The sequence below is a fragment of the Quercus robur genome, chromosome 9 (assembly GCF_932294415.1).
Source record: "Quercus robur chromosome 9, dhQueRobu3.1, whole genome shotgun sequence".
Lineage (NCBI taxonomy): Eukaryota > Viridiplantae > Streptophyta > Magnoliopsida > Fagales > Fagaceae > Quercus > Quercus robur.
In genome coordinates, this window is record NC_065542.1 from 44722477 (window position 1) to 44743211 (window position 20735).

Genomic DNA, 20735 nt, shown 5'->3' on the forward strand with positions numbered 1-20735 from the left:
TGTTAATAGCCATATAATTTAGATTATGAATGTATTACTTGAGGGATTTCACAAATATTTAATTATTTTAACTAATTTAAGTGCATAATCAAGTTTTTATATTCTTGATTGCATGTTTTATTAAATCCATTTTATTATTTGGTTGCGTTTTGTCTCAATTGTTGCCAAAGTAATATTCCAAATAATTTTTTTTAATGAATATTCATAATTAGTTATTCATAAATTTTAAAAAGAAAAAAAGTTATTTTACATAAATAGTTATTTTATATCTATAGGTAACATAAAACAAATTAATTTACCTCTTTAACAAATGGTAATGAATTAAAAAAAATACATGGTTGGTTTTTAAACTTTAAAACATGAGTGATTTTACTCCTTAAAATTTAAATTAGGGATGGAAATGGGCAGGGTAGGTTTGGATCATGGTTGCCTTGTACCAACTTTGAGGTGGGGAAAATCCGTAAGGGTAGTAAGCAGGGCAAGTTGGGTTTGAGGCAAATTGAAGGTATTTTACTAACCTTAATGAGATGGTTCTAACATTGACAAAATAAAAATGAAATAGAAAGGGAAAGGGCAACCCTATAGAAAAGCATTTTGAAAATAGTAATATAGAATGTTTATAGAAAACTAAATTATAACTAGGATATGTATACCAAAAATTAAATTATATGTATGAATAATTCAAATATATATAAAATAAAATATATCTATATACATTCGGGGTGGTGCGGGACGAGTAAAACTCATTCTTGGCCCGTCACCTCTTTGAGGGAGGAAAATTTGTAGAAGACAAGCCGAATCAAGCGGGACGAGGTGATTTTGACGTCCCTAATTTAAAGTGATTGCTTTTAATCACTTACAAAATATAAACAAACTAAAAACTAACAAATTATCATTATTCCAAAGACATTAGGGATTAAAAATGATTACATTAAGTTTATTAGAAACATGATTCTTAAAAAAAAAAAATGTTTATTGGAAACAAGTTGCTTAATAGAAAGTAGAAACATCAACCTTTTTATTTAAAAAAAAAAAAAAAAAAAAAAAAAAAAAAAAAAAAATTAATAGAAAGATTAATGGGCTAAAGTTGAAATGAGTTTTTAATAGAGAGCATTGAGTATTGGGTTGGGCTAGACTTACAAGAGAAAAGGGATAGTTGGTATGAATAGTGTGGGCCGGCCCATGATCCATGATCCATGATCCATGATCCATCATCTAATGTCTTCCATTCCAAAGTCGAGACTATCACTGAGGTTGAGTTTTGGTGATTCGGATTCAGAGGAAGAAGAAAAAGAAAATCTGTATCGGATTCCGCTTAGTAATGAGATTGTGCTCAAAGGCCACACCAAGGTCTCTCTCTCTCTCTCTCTATAATTTTTTTTTTTTTTTGAAAAATGGCTATAAATTAGTGATTTTACTTAAAAAAAGTAATGCCCACCAAAATCATTGTAAGATCATGATAAAAACACATTCTTGATAAGAGCCTAGAAATGATGAATAAATTTTGCTAACAAAAACCATGCAAATAAATAGTCAAAATATTTACACTATCAAAATTACATTTAAAAACATGAATACTTTTTTATGAAGGAACCATTTATTTCAAAATTACATTTAAAAAAGAAAAAAAGAGCTAATGTGACACACATAAAAATAAAAATAAAAAATAAAAAGTAGAACTCAAAGAAAGTCAATCATAAACAAAAGAAAAGAAAACAAAGAAGAACTTGCAAAAGATAGAACCTGAAAATTTGTTGGAGCCTCTGACAGTAAATGTCTTTAATCTAAAGAAAAAGAAATGAAGATGTAGAGCTAAACTAAATGTCTTCAATTTGAAGAAGAATGAGAGATAGAAAGTGAGATAGAAACTGCAAAGCGTACGTGAGTTTGTGGGTCTTAAAGTGTAAGAGTTTTAATTTACATATTGTAGGGTCCGATTTTTCTGGTCCGGCCCAAGATGCATGAGACCTTAAACCAGCGAGCCCGGTACAATGAATTTGTAGAGAGTGGGCCAAAGAGCTAGGCTTTGGAGCATGAACAACAGTTATCATGGTGTTTTACTCGATCAGGATGAGATGGACTGAGTTCATCTGGGAGAATTAGTCCTCGGCACGGTTCCGAGGGCCCTTTCTGGTCATTCTTATGTGTTGGGAGGTCTTCACCCCGCCCTCTCTATCTCTTTTTACTCCCTTTTTATAGTAGATTTCTTCCTCCTGAATGGGGTCCCTAGGGTAGGTGCTTGTCCCATTCGCCCTTCTCTCCAGTTGTTGGGAATAGTTGTAAGGACAGGGAAGTATGGCCATGTCAGGCACAAGGTCATGAGCGCAATAATGGCAATCTTTTCCCTAGACACCTCCCTTTTTTTCGCTGTCCTTTCCTGCTATAGTACTTTTCCTACTCTGTGGTACGATATAGTGTGTCACTATAAGTGGCAGGTTGTCTCCTTTATCCTAGGCTATATCCATACCGAGGAGGATCCTCCTCATGGCCGAGGAGGGGTTTTCCCTTAGGCTGGATCCTTGGTCCAAATGTAGACATTCGCATAGGCCTCCGGGTCTTTTACCCCCCACAATAGCCCCTTAAAATCCTGCTATCTGGATCCTCGGACGAAAATGAGGGTTTTGGTGACATTGGGATTATGTCACGGCCTGCCAAGTCTTGCCCTCCATTAATGCTAAAGCCTCTTTGTTTGCCTGAGGCATGTTTTTGGTGGTGAGACATTCTTTTAGTCTATCTAAGTTGCGTTCCCGCCATTTCGGTACACGAGGCGTGCTTTAATTAGGGTCACTTCACGAGGCGGCATAAATCCAACGGCTGAAGACTGTTTTGGAAATTGAGCGAAGTTTATCTCGTTTGCAACTCCTTCTTGGAGATTTGGTTGAATTGATTGCCACCAGATTTGCCCCCTATATAAGACGCACAGTAGGAGATCACTCCCCTTTATTCGCAGACCCTTGAGCTTTTTTTAGGCTTCTAATTCTCCACATGTTCCCAAAGTCTCCACTGCGAGTGCAACTGAGATTTGGGGAGTGAAATGGTCATGGTTAAGGCGAGGGTGAAGGAGCCAAACCCTCTTCATAAGCCTTGGGTGTCTCCGAGATTCAGAATGGCCCGGTCGGGGCAAGGGAGACAAAGGCTCAAGACATTTCTTTTCCTCGATAGGGAAAGAAAGGAGCCTCTTTTTCCTTCAGCCAAAATCCAAAGCAGGTGGAGGTCGCATCAGATTTTTGGTGCGACAGCACTGGGATTTCCACCCGACGCCGTGTGTTGCGCACGTGAAGGCTTGGACTTCCCATCGTCGATACCATCCATGCTTGCTCGATTGCTGTTAGAACGATACTTGCTCAATTGCTGCTAGAGCAAGTATGGGGATTTGGCATCCCCGCTTCTTCCTCTCTTCCATCATTGGTGTCATCCAGACTTGCTTAGTCGCTGCTAGAGCAAGGCTGTGGACCAGGTGCCTCTGCTTCTTCTTCTCTTCCATCACTGGTGCCATCCAGACTTGCTTAGTTGCTGCCAGAGCAAGGTTGTGGACCAGGTGCCTCTGTTTCTTCTTCTCTTCCATCACTGGTGCCCTTCAGACTTGCTTAGTTGCTGCTAGAACAAAATTGAAGGATCTATCGTTCCCATGTATTCCCCTTTTTTTTTTTTTTTTTTTTTTTAGTTAGCTTATGATATAGGCTTGTCTAAGCCCTTTTATGTACATTATACTATCTCTTTATCTAATAAAAGACGATTTTATCGCATTTTATACATCCTTTCTTTTCTGCAATAATTATTTTGTGAATGAATGTGCTGGTGTCTTTTCTTTCGAACCGTACTTAGATCCAATGCCCTTGTCGGTAAAGAGTTATTACTTTGAACTTATCGAAACCCACGGGCACAACAATGTCGACTTTAAATAGGTTAACAATATAAGACTAACCGGGATAACAGCCGCACGTTCTGTATTATGAACGGGGTGACTGCCTGAGGACGTGTAATCTAAAATAAACTGTCTGAGGGGGTCGCTGGGTACTAGGATTCTTTTTCGCGTTTCTGATGATATTCGTAGCTTTAACTTGTTTTAGGCGTCTGGTCTGAGGACCGAGGCATGACTGTACCTGGTCTAAACACTCAGAAAGGCACTATTGTGTGTTAGTTTCCATAAGGCCGGGGGGCCGAGGACCATACAAGACCTCCATTCCGCCTAGGAGTTAGGCCTTTCTTGAAGTTGCTAGTTTCCTGTAGGTTTGAGTCTGAGGACCATGCAAGACCTTGGTTCTGTCTAGCACTTAGGCTCTTAAAGTGTCTAGTTTCCCCATAGGTTTGAGTCCGAAGACCATGCAAGACCTTGGTTCTGTCTAGCACTTGGGCTCTTAGAGTGTTTAGTTTCCCCATAGGTTTGATTCCAAGGACCATGCAAGACCTTGGTTCTATCTAGCACTTAGGCTGTTAGAGTGTCTAGTTTCCCCATAGGTTTGGGTCCAAGGACCATGCAAGACCTTGGTTCTGTCTAGCACTTAGGTTGTTAGAGTGTCTAGTTTCCCCATAGGTTTGGATCCGAGGACCATGCAAGACCTTGGTTTTGTCTAGCACTTGGGCACTTAGAGTGTCTAGTTTCTCCATAGGTTTGAGTCCGAGGACCATGCAAGACCTTGGTTTTGTCTAGCACTTGGGCACTTAGAGTGTCTAGTTTCCCCATAGGTTTGAGTTCAAGGACCATACAAGACCTTGGTTCTGTCTAGCACTTGGGGCGTTAGAGTGTCTAGTTTCCCCATAGGTTTGAGTCTAAGGACCATGCAAGACCTTGGTTTTGTCTAGCATTTGGGCCGTTAGAGTGTCTAGTTTCCCAATAGGTTTGAGTCCGAGGACCATGCAAGACCTTGGTTCTGTCTAGCACTTGGGTCGTTAGAGTGCCTAGTTTCCCCATAGGTTTGAGTTCGAGGACCATGCAAGACCTTGGTTCTGTCTAGCACTTAGGCTCTTATAGTGTCTAGTTTCCCCATAGGTTTGAGTCCGAGAACCATGCAAGACCTTGGTTCTGTCTAGCACTTGGGCCGTGAGAGTGTCTAGTTTCCCCATAGGTTTGAGTCCGAGGACCATGCAAGACCTTGGTTCTGTCTAGCACTTGGGCCGTTAGAGTGTCTAGTTTGCCCATAGGTTTGAGTCCGAGGACCATGCAAGACCTTGGTTTTGTCTAGCACTTGGGCCGTGAGAGTGTCTAGTTTCCCCACAGGTTTGAGTCCAAGGGCCATGCAAGACCTTGGTTTTATCTAGCACTTGGGCCATGAGAGTGTCTAGTTTCCCCATAGGTTTGAGTCCGAGGACCATGCAAGACCTTGGTTCTGTCTAGCACTTGAGCCGTGAGAGTGTCTAGTTTCCCCATAGGTTTGAGTCCGAGGACCATGCAAGACCTTGGTTTTGTCTAGCATTTGGGCCGTTAGAGTGTCTAGTTTCCCTATAGGTTTGAGTCCGAGGACCATGCAAGACCTTGGTTCTGTCTAGCACTTGGGCCGTTAGAGTGTCTAATTTCCCCATAGGTTTGAGTTTGAGGACCATGCAAGACCTTGGTTTTGTCTAGCACTTAGGCCGTGAGAGTGTCTAGTTTCCCCATAGGTTTGAGTCCGAGGACCATGCAAGACCTTGGTTCTGTCTAGCACTTGAGCCGTGAGAGTGTCTAGTTTCCCCATAGGTTTGAGTCCGAGGACCATGCAAGACCTTGGTTCTGTCTAACACTTAAGCTGTGAGAGTGTCTAATTTCCCCATAGGTTTGAGTCTGAGGACCATGAAAGACCTTGGTTCTGTCTAGCACTTGAATAAATTCCGGTTTAGCCCTTGGCTTCCCTGTTCGAAGGGAATTCAGCGAACCGGAATATTAGGGGTCTTAAGAGTTAGCCTTTTGACAAGTGCATGGGGGCGCATATCTGACGTCCGAAACCCCTTGAACTGCGCTGTCTAGCAATCCTCCCTTCGTAATGAACACTTCGAAGCGTGACCCAAAACGGAGGTTGAGCTATGATAATGGCGGTGTGTTCCTAGAAATGATAGGGGGGCTTTCGTGCAACTCGCACCATTGCCAAAATGGTCCTCTCGAGGGATTCTTGTTAATAGGAGCTTGACCGTGACTAATTGTTATATTCGCCAACGCACAAGCTCTTCTCACAGACGTCGCCAATTGTGGGGTCCGATTTTTCCAGTCCGACCCAGAATGTGTGGGACCTTAGACCAGCGAGCCCGGTACAATGAATTTGTAGAGAGTGGACCAAAGAGCTAGGCTTTGGAGCATGAACAACAGTTATCATGGTGTTTTACTCGATCAGGATGAGATGGACTGAGTTCATCTGGGAGAATTGGTCCTCGGCATGGTTTCGAGGGCACTTGCTGGTCCTTCTTATGTGTTGGGGGGTCTTCGCCCTGCCTTCTCTGTCTCTCTTTACTCCCTTTTTATAGTAGATTTCTTTCTCCTGAATGGGGTCCCTAGGGTAGGTGCTTGTCCCATCCGCCCTTCTCGCCAGTTGTTGGGAGTGGTTGTAAGGACAGGGAAGTATGGCCATGTCAAGCACAAGGTTATGAGCGCAATAATGACAGTTTTTTCCCTAGACACCTCCCTTTTTTCTGTTGTCCTTTCCTGCTATAGTACTTTTCCTGCTCTGTGGTACGATATAGTGTCACTACAAGTGGCAGGTTGTCTCCTTTATCCTCGGCTATATCCATGCCGAGGAGGATCCTCCTCATGGCCGAGGAGGGGTCTTTCCTTGGGTTGGGCCCTTGGTCCAAATGTAGATATTCGCATGGGCCTCCGGGTCTTTTACCCCCCACACATATTTATCTCTGTTAGTTGAAAACTTGTAAGTGGGTATGATAAGGGTATTTTAGGTATAAAAAATGAGGAATCCAAACAGGAGAAACCCCTTAAATAGTAAACTAGCCTTTAAGCATGCACTCACGCGCGTGCTCAAAGGCTCTTTTATTTTTTGGGTAAGGGTTAATTTAGAGCATCCATTATAATTTCGGATCACTACATTTTCCATTATAAAAAAAAGAAAAAGAGTTTTCAATCTGAAGAAAAAGAAAGGAAGATTTAGAGCTAAACTAAATGTCTTCAATCTGAAGAAGAATGAGAGATAGAAAGTGAGATAGAAACTGTAAAGCGTACGTGAGTTTGTGGGTCTTAAAGTGTAAGAGTTTTAATTTACATATTTATCCCTGTTAGTTGAAAACTTGTAAGTGGGTATGATAAGGGTATTTTAGGTATAAAAAATGAGGAATCCAAACAGGAGAATACCCTTAAATAGTAAACTAGCCTCTAAGCACGCACTCACGCGCGTGCTCAAAGGCTCTTTTATTTTTTGGGTAAGGGTTAATTTAGAGCATCCATTATAATTTCAGATCACTACATTTTCCAATTATAAAAAAAAACCTAGGGATGTGATAAAAAAATTATTTCACCACACATAATACTCATCACACCCCTAGGTTTTTTTTGTTATTGAAAAATGTAGTGATCCAAAATTAAAATGGATGCTCTTAATTAACCCTTACCCAAAAAAAAGAAGAGCCTCAGAGGCTAGTTATTTATAACCAATAAATCATTCATCCAAGTAAGTTAATTTTTGTTAACTATAAATATCAATTGGAATGATATCACCAATATTCTGCCGTAATGCACATTGAAAAACATAAAAGTAAAAGTTTTGGGTTGATTTCCAACCAAATACTGTGAGCAAATCAGATATGTAAAGCATTATCTTTCAAACACTTAGATTTACTACAAAAATCAAGTGAAAATGTAATGATCTAATGGACCAATCGGAAGCAAGAGCAACTAAAGTTAGTTTTTTTCATACCTTTGTATAATGCCATCAATGAACAAAAGCAACAATTAAACGCGAAAAGTTGTAACTTTTTAAATTTTCTAAGTTCTAACCACAAAATACAAATATAATCCCAAAGATATTGAGAGTGAGAATTTTATCTTGTACATGAACGAATAAGTAAAAGAAAGAGTGTGTGAGAGAGAAAGAAAGAGATGTGATACTGGTTGCAAACTGCTGTCTTCGATCACAGCCTTTACATGAACGAAAAAGTAAAAGAAAGAGTGTGTGAGAGAGAAAGAGAGAAATGTGATACTGGTTGCAAACTGCTGTCTTCGATCACAGCCTTTCCACCAAACCAAATGAAATTCATCATTGAAAACAACTGAAAGAGAATCAAATAAACACCAACTTCATATCAGAGGAGAAAGGGAATAATTATTTATTTATTTATTTTGAAAGTTATCAACCTGGATTGGAGATGTAAGCCCCATAAGTATATTTGTAAGCAGTTCTTTGTAGAGAAAGAGAAATAGATGTCCATGTAAAACAAAAAAGAAATAGATCAATGTGTGTGGGGTTGGTGACTTTTTTATGGGATAAATCTTCAATTTGCGGAAGTTATCCTTGAGTAGTTTTGGTTAATTTTAAATTTTAAATTTCAATTAAGAATGGTGAGACATGCGATGATAACGGGGTGAAAAAAAAGAAAAAGAAGATAAATGGATTAGTGGGAGAGAAGAGAGGAAATGTGTGTTTATTTAACTTGTTTTTCTAATTTTGTTTTAAAGAAAAAAAAGGGTACGGTTGTTTAGAATAAGTGGGTTAGTGGGAGTGTTCCTATTTTGTAGGAAATATTTTTTTCAAATTTACCTAAAATTTAGGAGTTTTTGAATTAATAGTTTTACATGTCTAACCCTATTATTTAAGATTTACAAATAGGTAAATTTGAGGGTATTTTAGATATCAAAATTGAGGAATCCAAACAGGGAAAACCCTTTAAATAGTAGTATAGATATAAAAATTACATGTATTTTCATATATTTTTTCGGGAATTCTAGCCTTTTGCCCTTAATTTTTAAAAAATTTAGCAATATGCCCCTATTTCGAAACTATATAGGGATATGCCCATGTTTCGATACTCGATTACTTTAAAATTGAGTTTTAATGAAATACTTGATTTGTAGAAAATCGAGTTATGCCCAATAAAACTATTAAAAAAAATGCATGGAACTCGATTTTAGGGAAGTCGAGTTCCAAAACGCTACTATAGGGCTTTAAAACGTCACTATAAGGCTTAAAAACGCCACTATAGGGTTTCCTGAACCTGGGTATGGGGCGATCATACTTATAAAAAATTTTTTGCAGGAAAACGCCGCTATAGGGATTAAAAACGTCACTATAGGGCTTAAAAACGCCACTACAGAACTCCCTGAACATGGGGCAATCACACTAATAAATAATTTGCATGAAAACGCCGCTATAGGGATTTAAAACGTCACTATAGGGCTCCCTGAATATGCGGCGATCACACTTATGAAAATTTTCTTGCATGGAACTCGATTTCCTGAAAGTCGAGTTCCATGCGATTTTTTTTTTTTTTTTAAAAGTTTGATCGGGCATAACTCAATTTTCTACAGATCGAGTATTTAATTGAACTCGATTTTAGGGTAATCGAGTATCGAAACAGGGGCACGCTCCTATATAGTTTGCAAATAGGGGCATATTGCCAATTTTTTAAAAAATTAAGGGTAAAATGCCAGAATCTCCATATTTTTTCACCCAAACATATTTTAAACTGAAAACTGATATTTAAACCTACTTACCAAATGGTACAACTTTCCCAAACGGGCTGTAAGATTTTAAAACCCTAGTTATATTCCAGCTGGATCTTATTCTTTTCTCTTCGGCCGCCGCTCCCATTTTTTCTCTCTCACACAGTCACACTTTAGCAACTTATTATTTTCTCTTCTTCTCGATGTCGACCCTCTCCCCCCTCCCCCAATTTTCTCTCTCTTCAGATCTTTTCCTCTGTTTTTTCTTGCTTTTGTTTTCTTCCATCCCAAACACCGAAACCCGATCGATTGAAACCAAAACCCTTGATAAAATATGACAAAATTTTCTGCCCTTGAAAAAGCCCACAAATATTTTAAAAAAGATAGCCACAAAGCAAAAAATTCTAACTGATACCAATTGATAAAAACCCTTGATAAAATATTCTGATACCAATTGATAAGAACCTAAGATAATCTAACTGAATTCGAGGACAGTTATCCTCCGAGAACAATAGAGAGAGAGAGAGAGATAGAAAGGTGTAAGGTTGAATTTATTCAACCATCTAATTGGCTTTATTCCGTGCCAAATTTGCTTGTAATTCAGCATTTAGTAACCCTGTATTTAGGTGGGTTTGTTGTAAGGGTAGTGAGTGAGATAGAGTGAAGTTTGCTCAAGAGTGTGCAAGAAAACAGAGACTCACGGCTGGGACTCGCGGGTGGACTCGCGGCTGCAAGCCGCCAGAAGCTGCACACGTGCCAAGCATGCTGGAAGATGAACAGTCATGCTAGCTGGAGCACTACAGGAAAACTGGCCATACGGTTAACTCGCGACTGGATCTCGCGACTTGGTCAAGCCGCGAGGTCAAGCCGTGAGCCACCCCTGTTTTGCCAAAACCTGACGTTTCACATTCCTCTCCCACTCCAGTATAAATACCCCTTTAACCCACGATTGAAAGAGAGCTTCCAGAGAGAATTTTGAGAGAGAAACCCTAAAGAAAAACCAGATTGCTTCACCCACAATCTATACCTTAGAGTCTCTTCAAATTCCCTTACTCTCTTCCTCTCCATTGTCAAATCCTTGAGAGGCATTATACCAAACCTGGTTCTCACCATTATCATCTCTGTGAGACAGTCGTTTGGAGTTCTGGGAAGCAGTTAGGAAGGAGCCAATCTTCATTGGTTGATGCTACGGTCTAGTAGCGGAATCCGGAAAGCTAGAAAAGAAAAAGGTTCGGCGCAACCTCGTTGGAGCAAGAAGCTTGGAGGGCTTAGGTGCACTGGGTAGATTAGGCTTGGAGGGTCTATTGCTGTCCTTGTATCCCAACTGTATTTTCTAGTGGATTGATTACCGCTTGGAGGGCGGCGGAGAGGTTTTTCGCCGAGGTCTTCGGTTTCCTCTTCGATAACACATCGCGTGTTGTCTTTGTGTTTGCATCTTCCTTCCTCTCTATCTTTGCCTTTATATTATCTGCTGTGATTTTATTATGTTATGGCTTCGATAGTATTTAACCTATTTCACATTATAGCATATGTTAAGTTTCCGCACACTTGTTGTTTAACATATTGCTTGTGTTGGTTAAGTTAATTTTTGGGGGTCTAAACGTTCAAAAGTGTTTTGTACACGTTTTTGAACTTTCAATTGGTATCAGAGCGGGTACACTTGTTGTGGTTTAAATACCTAAGTGTGATCCTTGACCCCTTGTGTTTATTTGCCATGGATTGTGCTTTGTATGCCTCTTTGCATGATTTGGTTGGTGATGAATGTAACATGCCACATGTTTGTGAAAATGCCTCTATGAGTGTTAATCCTCATAAGTGTGATGACATGTTATTTGAATCCATGGGTGTTGTTGACAAACTCTTGAAGAAAAATGCTAAGAAGTTTCAAAAGAATTTGAGCAAGTTATTTTGTGAAAATGATGATTTGATTGCTAAGCTCAATGAATCCAACAAATTGGTTGAGAAATATAAAAAACTTGCTGAAATTTCTCTTGAAAAGCTGAAAGAGTTTGAATGTTTGAATATGGAGTTGGATGCTAAACTTGTTTTTTCTAACAAACTTGTTGATGATCTTAAATGTGAAAATGAATCTCTTAAGATGCATGCCAAGTGTTTGATTGCTGAACCCATTGATAAAATGGATGATAATATTTGTTGCAATCATGTTGTGGTACCCGATTTTGTGCCTAGTGTGTGTTCTACCTTAAAGGACAAATCGGTATACATTCCTCCACATAAAAGAAATCAAAAGGTGGAGAGAAAGGCTGTTAAGTCAAAACCTTCATTTAGGTCTCAACCTAAGGCTTTGGATGGATCTAAGTTTGTTCCAACTTGCCACCATTGTGGTGTGATTAGTCATATAAGACCTCAATGTCATAAGTTGAAGAGGGAACAAAACCATGTTGCTAGATCCATTCCCAAAAAGCCTAGTGGACCTAAACACATTGTTTGTCACCATTGTGGTGCCTTTGGTCATCTAAGACCTCATTGCTCTAAGTTTCAAGCTTTTAAAAGAATCAAAAGAAAAGAGAAACTTGAGCTTTTTGGAAGTGCTAAAAAGAGTAAACCGGTTTTGAGTGAAAATAGCATGTTGTTAAAGAAAATGTTTAATGCTCTTAACTTCTTGACTATGTGCATCTCCGGTTCTCATTCTTCCAACCCTCGTCTCACTTCTCTTGAGACACTCATTCCAAACAATCGTTCCGTTTGGATGAGGAAGGGTTCTTATGGTTGAGCTTTTGCTCTTTTGGTCCTTGATCTTATTCTTTCGATCTTTGTAGGACCCTTCATGCATTAAATGTCATATCTTCATGCATTTTGTGCATCTTGCATTTATTTGTAAGCATTGTTTTGTTCTTGATCTTACTTTTATGTTTCTGCTTTGTGTGAGTAAAAAATCCAAAACCACATAAAAAGTGAAAAATTCAAAAAGTTTGATCGTATTTGTTTGAGCACATATCACATGTGAGTTTGGCCTTGTACCTTTGTACAAATGGCTTTGTGCATTTTCGAGCTTAGCTTGTTATTTTTGCACTTATATCTTTGTGGAAAAAATCTTGACATCTTTGTGTGATTGTTGTAAATCGATCTTCAAGCTTGTCATGAATGATTAGTCAATAGTCATGTTGGTTTTGATACATGCGTAGACTTGTGCTTATATCTCTTCCCACTCTTTTATTTTTATTGCTTAAAGAGCTCAATAAATGTAAATCTCAAAATGAAAAGAGATGATGAGCTGCAAAAGCCGTCGCACATACTAGTATTCGACTAGGAAAAAGGGAAAGCGACTTATATGAAAATGTATGATGCCCAAAAAGCCAAAGGCTTGTTCATCAATTTGAAATATCAAAAAATTTCAGGCATCAATCTCAAAAATGAGATGTATTGCTCAAAATGAGTTGTATTGATTCAAAATGATCAAATGATATGAATTGTAAGAAGCCAAATGAAAAGCTTCAATCTTATGTAATCATTTTCTTGTGGGAGGTCATATATGTTCATTTCTATAATTGAGATAGACCACTTGACTTAGCACTAGTTGTATATGACTTGATTGAATTGATCATTGAAGCTTCACTCTAGACTAAGGACTATTCCACATTTGATACACACACACAATACACATGCCTAATGTTCAATGAATGTCTTATTCATTTGTTAGATTGTACTTGTCTAAATGTGATGTGTGTGTGCTCAATCTTATATGGATTAATCCAAAAATATTTTTGATCTTTTTATATGTTTTTGGAAGTGATTTTTATCACTTTTTGTGTTTATGTTTAGTGCTTACTTTGTTTTTCAATGTTTAAACTTATTCTGGTTTGAAAAACATGTGTCAGATTTTTTGGCCACTCATTTTGGCTACTTGCGTGAGCTGCCAGCAAGCTGCCAGTTTTGGCTACTCGGTTTGGCGGCTTGCAAGCCGCGAGTCTAAGCCGCGAGTTCATACAGAGAGGTTTCGCGGCTCACTCGCGACTTGGCTCGCGACTCGCCAGTCGCGAGTCGCCCAGAATCAGCTTTTTAAAGAGCTTTTTCGTGGGAAACTTGTTTTAAACCTCTCCCATCCTCTCTAAAACCCCTCTTTCAATATTTTTACATCAAAACCCAACCAATTTGAATGGTTTTTCAATCCATTAACATCTCTAAGGTAATTATAAACTCTTTTAATTGATTTTGATCCTTAGATTATGTTTTGGAGAGTTTTGTGCTCTTGGTTGGGATTTTCATCATAGGGGTTGGGAAAACTTATTTTTTGTCAATTTTCTTCATGGGATTGGTTTCTTTTGTTGATATGCATTGGATGTTGGCCCCTTGTGGCAGAAAGAACATGTATTAAGGGTGGATTTCATGATGTTCATGCATTGTTTCACATTTTTGTTCATAGTGTGCGTGCTAGGTGTTTGATAAAATGCCTCTTAGACATTTTCTCGCTTGTTTGGACTCCGATGAGTACCAAACTTTGGGGTTTCTCATGTTTCCTCATTAGGAACATATTTGGTTCATTGGTTGTGTATTTTAACACACTTTGCCCCACATGTGCATTTTTCATGCATTGGTCATGCATTGCACTTAGCCACCTCTTGCACACACTTTTGTTACCCTTGTCATGCCTTGGTCTTTACCTTATTTCTTCATCCTAGCATGTCATGCTTACCTTATGCTTTGTAGCATGTTACTTTGTCTTAGGTTTGAGCTTCATTTTCTCATTCATCGTGCACCCCTCATGCATCATTAGCATTGTTCGTACCTTCATCTCTTGCCCTCGTTTCTTCTTGACCCTTTGTCTATTCCTGACAAAAAAGGGGAGAGTATACTCTAGAGAATGTCATTTCTATATGACTCTTGTGCACATCCTTAGGGGGAGAAATTCTATTTCTCGTGCACATTTGTAGGGGGAGAGATTTTCCATAGTCAAGATGCATATACCAAGGGGGAGAAGACATTGTGTTAACTAGAAAACTTTGTTACGTTTGTTTTCTTGTTGGCTTTATGGTGCTTTGAGTTATGCTTTGTTGTTCTCATTGCATCATGTTTGTGCTTTGGACATGCATACTTCCTTATGCTATTGTGCTTCATTGAATGCATGTTCAGATGATCAATTGCTTTGCTATGTGTTCATTGTAGTCATTTCTATATGACTGTTTTGGTGTTTGATCAAGTTGCTCATATGTTTCACATCATGTTTACTTGATCACAATTTACTTGTTACATTATACTTGTTATTTTATTACTTGCTTTACCTTGAGGGTCTAATGTGTTTTGTGCAAGTGTTTCAGGTTACAAGTATATATGTTCTAAGTGCATCACAGCTTCTCATCATTTTGAAGGGGAGAAACTTTAAGCACTTTTAGTTTATATTGTTTAAGTTTTTATTCAATATAATGTGTTTGTATCCATGTGCTTTTGTAAGCTTTTAGGGTTAATGTTTTATGCATAGTTTGTAGGCTTTATGGTATGTACCTTGCTTAGTGCAGCCTTTATGCTATGTTGAAATCAGTACTTTAATCTAAATGTTCTGCATTTTGGTTTATGTACTGTCACTCTTGTTCCCTTGTAGGATTGTTCCTAGATGCATATGCCTTGTGTGCTATGCATTGGTTGAGTGTTGAGCATACAAGTGTCTTGCCCTGTGCTTGTTAACTTGTATGTCCTTGTGTTCATTCCAAGTGTGAATGAGCACTGTGATCACTACCTTGTGGTGTTCACTTGGTTGATCAAGCCAGGGTTTGTTTATTAACTCCATCTTTGCTTGATCACATTTTGCCTGTTTCATATGCATTTATAATTTTCTGCTTACAATGATCATGGTGTATTGTTGTGTTTCAGGAGTATTATGTTCATATGATTTAAGTGCTTCACAGCTTCTAGAGTTAGGTGTGAGTGAGTTATGTTTAACTGTTCCCAACTCACATGTTAAGTCTAGAGTCTGTTTTAGGGTTTTGTCACAGAATAGCCAAAGGGGGAGATTGTAAGGTTGAATTTATTCAACCATCTAATTGGCTTTATTCCGTGCCAAATTTGCTTGTAATTCAGCATTTAGTAACCCTGTATTTAGGTGGGTTTGTTGTAAGGGTAGTGAGTGAGATAGAGTGAAGTTTGCTCAAGAGTGTGCAAGAAAACAGAGACTCGCGGCTGGGACTCGCGGGTGGACTCGCGGCTGCAAGCCGCCAGAAGCTGCACACGTGCCAAGCATGCTGGAAGATGAACAGTCATGCTAGCTGGAGCACTACAGGACAACTGGCCATACGGTTAACTCGCGACTGGATCTCGCGACTTGGTCAAGCCGCGAGGTCAAGCCGCGAGTCACCCCTGTTTTGCCAAAACCTGACATTTCACATTCCTCTCCCACTCCAGTATAAATACCCCTTTAACCCACAATTGAAAGAGAGATTCCAGAGAGAATTTTGAGAGAGAAACCCTAAAGAAAAACCAGATTGCTTCACCCACAATCTATACCTTAGAGTCTCTTCAAATTCCCTTACTCTCTTCCTCTCCATTGTCAAATCCTTGAGAGGCATTATACCAAACCTGGTTCTCACCATCATCATCTCTGTGAGACAGTCGTTTGGAGTTCTGGGAAGCAGTTAGGAAGGAGCCAATCTTCATTGGTTGATGCTACGGTCTAGTAGCGGAATCCGGAAAGCTAGAAAAGAAAAAGGTTCGGCGCAACCTCGTTGGAGCAAGAAGCTTGGAGGGCTTAGGTGCACTGGGTAGATTAGGCTTGGAGGGTCTATTGCTGTCCTTGTATCCCAACTGTATTTTCTAGTGGATTGATTACCGCTTGGAGGGCGGCGAAGAGGTTTTTCGCCGAGGTCTTCGGTTTCCTCTTCGATAACACATCGCGTGTTGTCTTTGTGTTTGCATCTTCCTTCCTCTCTATCTTTGCCTTTATATTATCTGCTGTGATTTTATTATGTTATGGCTTAGATAGTATTTAACCTATTTCACATTATAGCATATGTTAAGTTTCCGCACACTTGTTGTTTAACATATTGCTTGTGTTGGTTAAGTTAATTTTTGGGGGTCTAAACGTTCAAAAGTGTTTTGTACACATTTTTGAACTTTCAAAAGGAATAGAAGAACAGGTACTCAAGGAAATAATGGACTGAGCTAATTCATTCATAGCCCTAACAATACAATTCAATCTCTGTTTTATACTCCCTTTCATGTAACTAACTAATTCCCTAATCTAGCATTACAATGCACTAATCATTGATTAATCAGTAAATGGCATAACTAACTTCTAACCACCCACAACGGCTTCCTTGTAACTACCTAATTGAATAACTGCCTCTTAAGGTCCCACATCAGCAGCCTTGACTTGCCCCTCTCAGTAGTAACCCACACACCATGCCTCAGCAAATCATGCACCACTCTGCAGCAACTCTCACACTACCAGTGCACCTCACGTGCCCCCCACATATTAGCATTGTATCAATACTTTCCCCCTCAAAGCACCTTGCCCACAAGGTGAGGGAATTTCAGTTGAAGCTGATATAAGTCTTCCCAACTAGCATCGTCACTGGTACAGACTTGCCATTGGATCAAGACCTGAGTGATGGTCTTGCTTCGCAGCTTGACTGACCCGCTCTTCAAAATGGCCTCAGGTTCAAGCGTAAGAATGCCTTAAGGTGAGACAGATGGCAATTGAGAAATAGGAGTGACCTGCTGTCCTAACTTGGCTTTAAGACATGAGACATGAAAAACAGGATGGATTATGGAGTCAGCTGGTAAAGCCAATTTGTAAGCCACTTCCCCAACCTTATGCAGCACCTAGAAGGGTCCATAAAATTTTGGAAAGAGCTTACCAAGAGCATTAGGCTTTAAGGACTGCTGCCTATAAGGTTGTAACTTCACATACACCCACTCACCATCTGCAAAACTCCTCTCTACCCTATGCCTATCTGCTTGAACTTTCATTCTCTCTTGAGCCAACAACAAATTCTGTTTAAGTAAGGACATAATCTGCTGCCTTTTTTGCAAATAGGCACAAATCCAAACTCATAGCTCGACTCGATGATCACGAAAATCGCACAGCTCCAATTAGGTGTATGAATTGATCTCGGCAAGCAATGTGTGACTCTTCGTCTTTTGGCGTGGGGCATACGAGTTACTCCGATTAGGTACGAATTAATCATGGAAGTCACAAACCCTAATTTCGTCTTTGATTTTTTTTTTTTTTTTTGGTTTACCCACACTTTTTCACATTGATTTCCCATGATTTTCGTTTCACATTTCTTTGGAAACTGAGCTCATCATCGATTTCCCTATTTCGAGTTCTAATTGTTCTTCTTTTGTGATTTCATTATTCAAGTTCTAATCATAATCTTTGTTTCCTTTACAATTTTCATACAAATATTGATTGATTTTTTTTTTTGATTGTGAGTACAAGCACAACTGCAAGCCTCAATCCAAGGGATTGTTAGTATTGGTTGTCTGGGAAATGTGCTTTCCTTGATTTACTTCCTAATATAATTTGCACATTCAATAACTAGGAATTTATAATATTAGTTATACATTTTTTCAATCAATGTTTGCTATATTGTATGTGTTTGAACTTGGGTATTAGTTATGGATCTTTTCAATCAATTTTTTTTTGCTATATTGTATGTGTGTATTATGTTGAATTGCTTTGGCTTTCTGCTGTAGTGAAACCAATTGCTTTGGCTTTCTGCTTTGAATATAAAAGTTGTCCAAATGATGCATGCTTTGTTTACATGGACATTATAAATGTGAGAATACAGAATTCTAACAAAAGAATGGTAGTTTGAGTGATTGATGAAGTTATTGACAAGGGAATTACCATTTTATGACTAGATATGCAGCATTGTACCATATTTCATCCGGAAATTTTTGGAACTCAAACTAGTCCATTTACAATACAGGATAACATGATTATTATAGCCTTCACAGCATCACTAGTTTTTCTGCAAGTCATGCTCATCACTTGCATATTAAATGCCAGTATTCTAAACCCTAGTTTTAAGCTTCTTCTTGTTGTGCATACAATATCTAATACAGCCTTGATATTAAACATTACTTTTCTTCTATTTAATTTCTTTTTCCTTTCATGTAGAAAAATCTGCTGATGTTCCTATTATAGATGCAGAAACTATTCTTCTGTTTTCAAGTTGTGTACTTTTAACTTTAGTATGATGGGTTTATAGCTGTATGTGTATCATCTATCTATTAAGAATGTTGATTCCTCATTCTTAGGCCTTACGCAAATTTATGCAGAAACTGTGTATACATCACATCCATGCTCCACTTTTGGTTTTTGAAAATTCCCTTTGCCAATTAGGAACATACAAATTAGCAGTAATTCTCAGTGGATAATTTGCTGAACTTAACAAAGGCTTTAGAGAGGCCACTTAATTTTCCATGTTTTCGCTTTAGTAAATTAAAATTTGCCATGAGGTACAATTCAATAGTTTCTGTATATACATCTTTATAGCTGATCAAATGCATGTACTTTGTTGCAATGATGGGGAGGGTGGGGGGAGTGATCTTTCTTATGCTTCTAGATGCCATGGCTTCTCTTATCTTATTGTTTGAGGAACCCTTAATTTTATTGGAGCAAAATCACTAGCAATAGAATAATAATGCTCAAAAAACGCAAGGTGGAAAACCCATGCACATTAGATACATATAATGACAACCCCAAGGCAACATGTGGAACACAACCTGATAGCTATACTATAGTCTTTTTGTGGTCTATGATTATGTTTAGCTTATATAACTGCCTTTTTTTATTGATGTATCAATGACATTGTTTAAAATTGGCACTAAGGTGATGGGCATTATGTTTTGAAATGAATGAACAAAGTGCCTCACTATGTCAAATGGAATAGGGAATTGGGAATCAAAGTCAGTTGTCTTACATTGTACTGTTTATGTGTAACTGCACCTATTTGTGTGTGCACATTTGGAAAAAGAATGGCAGTAGATTCATTTTAATTGATTACTATAACTTGTAAATGAGATCCAGTGACTTTGAATATACCTTTTCATTAGCCACTACTGATGTTTAATATTTTGTGTAGCATTAGTAGTTTCAATATATCTAGAAATAAGTGTTGATGCTGTTAATGAAAGAGTGTTTTTAAATTCACGATTATTTCTCCTTCATACCATTTTCTCTTTTAATAGGCAAATATCATTCATCTTTTAGGATGATGAAAAGCCCTCATTATGAACTAAATTTTAATAGCCTTGATAAAGGCATTTAATGTGATTTTCTGTAGCACTTTTGTGTTGAATGCATACCTTTTGTTTCCTTCTTCTGATTTGGCTCTAACAAGTTTTTTAGATCGCTTATGCTTTTTTGTTTGTGGTTGTTGCAGACATCATCTTTCTTTCTTCACATTTTGAAGGTTCAGTTTACAGAGAAAAGAATACAGATTGAAGGGAAGCAACCTTCTAGTTTATTTCTTGCTTCTATATCTCTTCTTCTCAGTGAGCAGGTGCCTTTTGCAGGTGACTTGGCAGTGTAAGTACTCTTCAACTTTAACTGAGTAAAATTGAACTTTTACTACAGTTATAGCTTTTAATCTCAATAAAATGGAGAGATATCTTGTGACTTTACAAAATTCAATGTCATAAAAATAAAAAATCCATGTAGTAATCAGAAATAAAGTCTTTGTGAAATGGAGAGGTAGTAAATGAGCATTGATAGTATAAACTGGGTTTTGTTGGGTTGTATAGTTGTGTGGAAACCCAGGAAAGATAATGCCAAGATACTGGGATTTTCCCTGTTCCCTTATTTGTTTTCTTCTCTTCATTACTGGAAGAAACATAGTGCTCTGTTATATTCTATTGAAAATCAGTGAGTTTTCTCCTATTGTTTTGAGCATTAACTAGGGGTTTTGCTTTCATTTCTTAGCTGATTCTAGAGAGAAAAAAAAAAAAAAAAATACAAACCCAGTTTCTGGATGTTTCTTTTTGGTTCCTTAGAGTTTGATTTTGCTATATGGTCCTAGTGTTTTTTTTCCCCACATTCAAATTCCCTTTCCAAGTAATAGTTGAAATTAGGTTCTGTAATTCTGGACAGCTATTTGAAGTTAGTGCAACAATGAGAGATGGGAATTCCAAGAAAAGCAAGGTTTATGAAATGCCATCACTTCTCTTTAAGCCTTTGTTCTGATCTTCGTTCTCACTCCTAGTA

At 38.3% G+C, this 20735-nt stretch overlaps 1 long non-coding RNA gene across 1 annotated transcript; it reads left to right on the forward strand.

The window, feature by feature from the left end:
* Positions 1-17625: 17625 nt before the first annotated feature.
* On the forward strand, positions 17626-20333 carry LOC126698608 (uncharacterized). The gene is made up of 2 exons (XR_007646515.1): positions 17626-17694; positions 19915-20333. It is a non-coding gene; the product is annotated as an uncharacterized LOC126698608 (long non-coding RNA).
* The last annotated feature ends 402 nt before the right edge of the window (positions 20334-20735 follow it).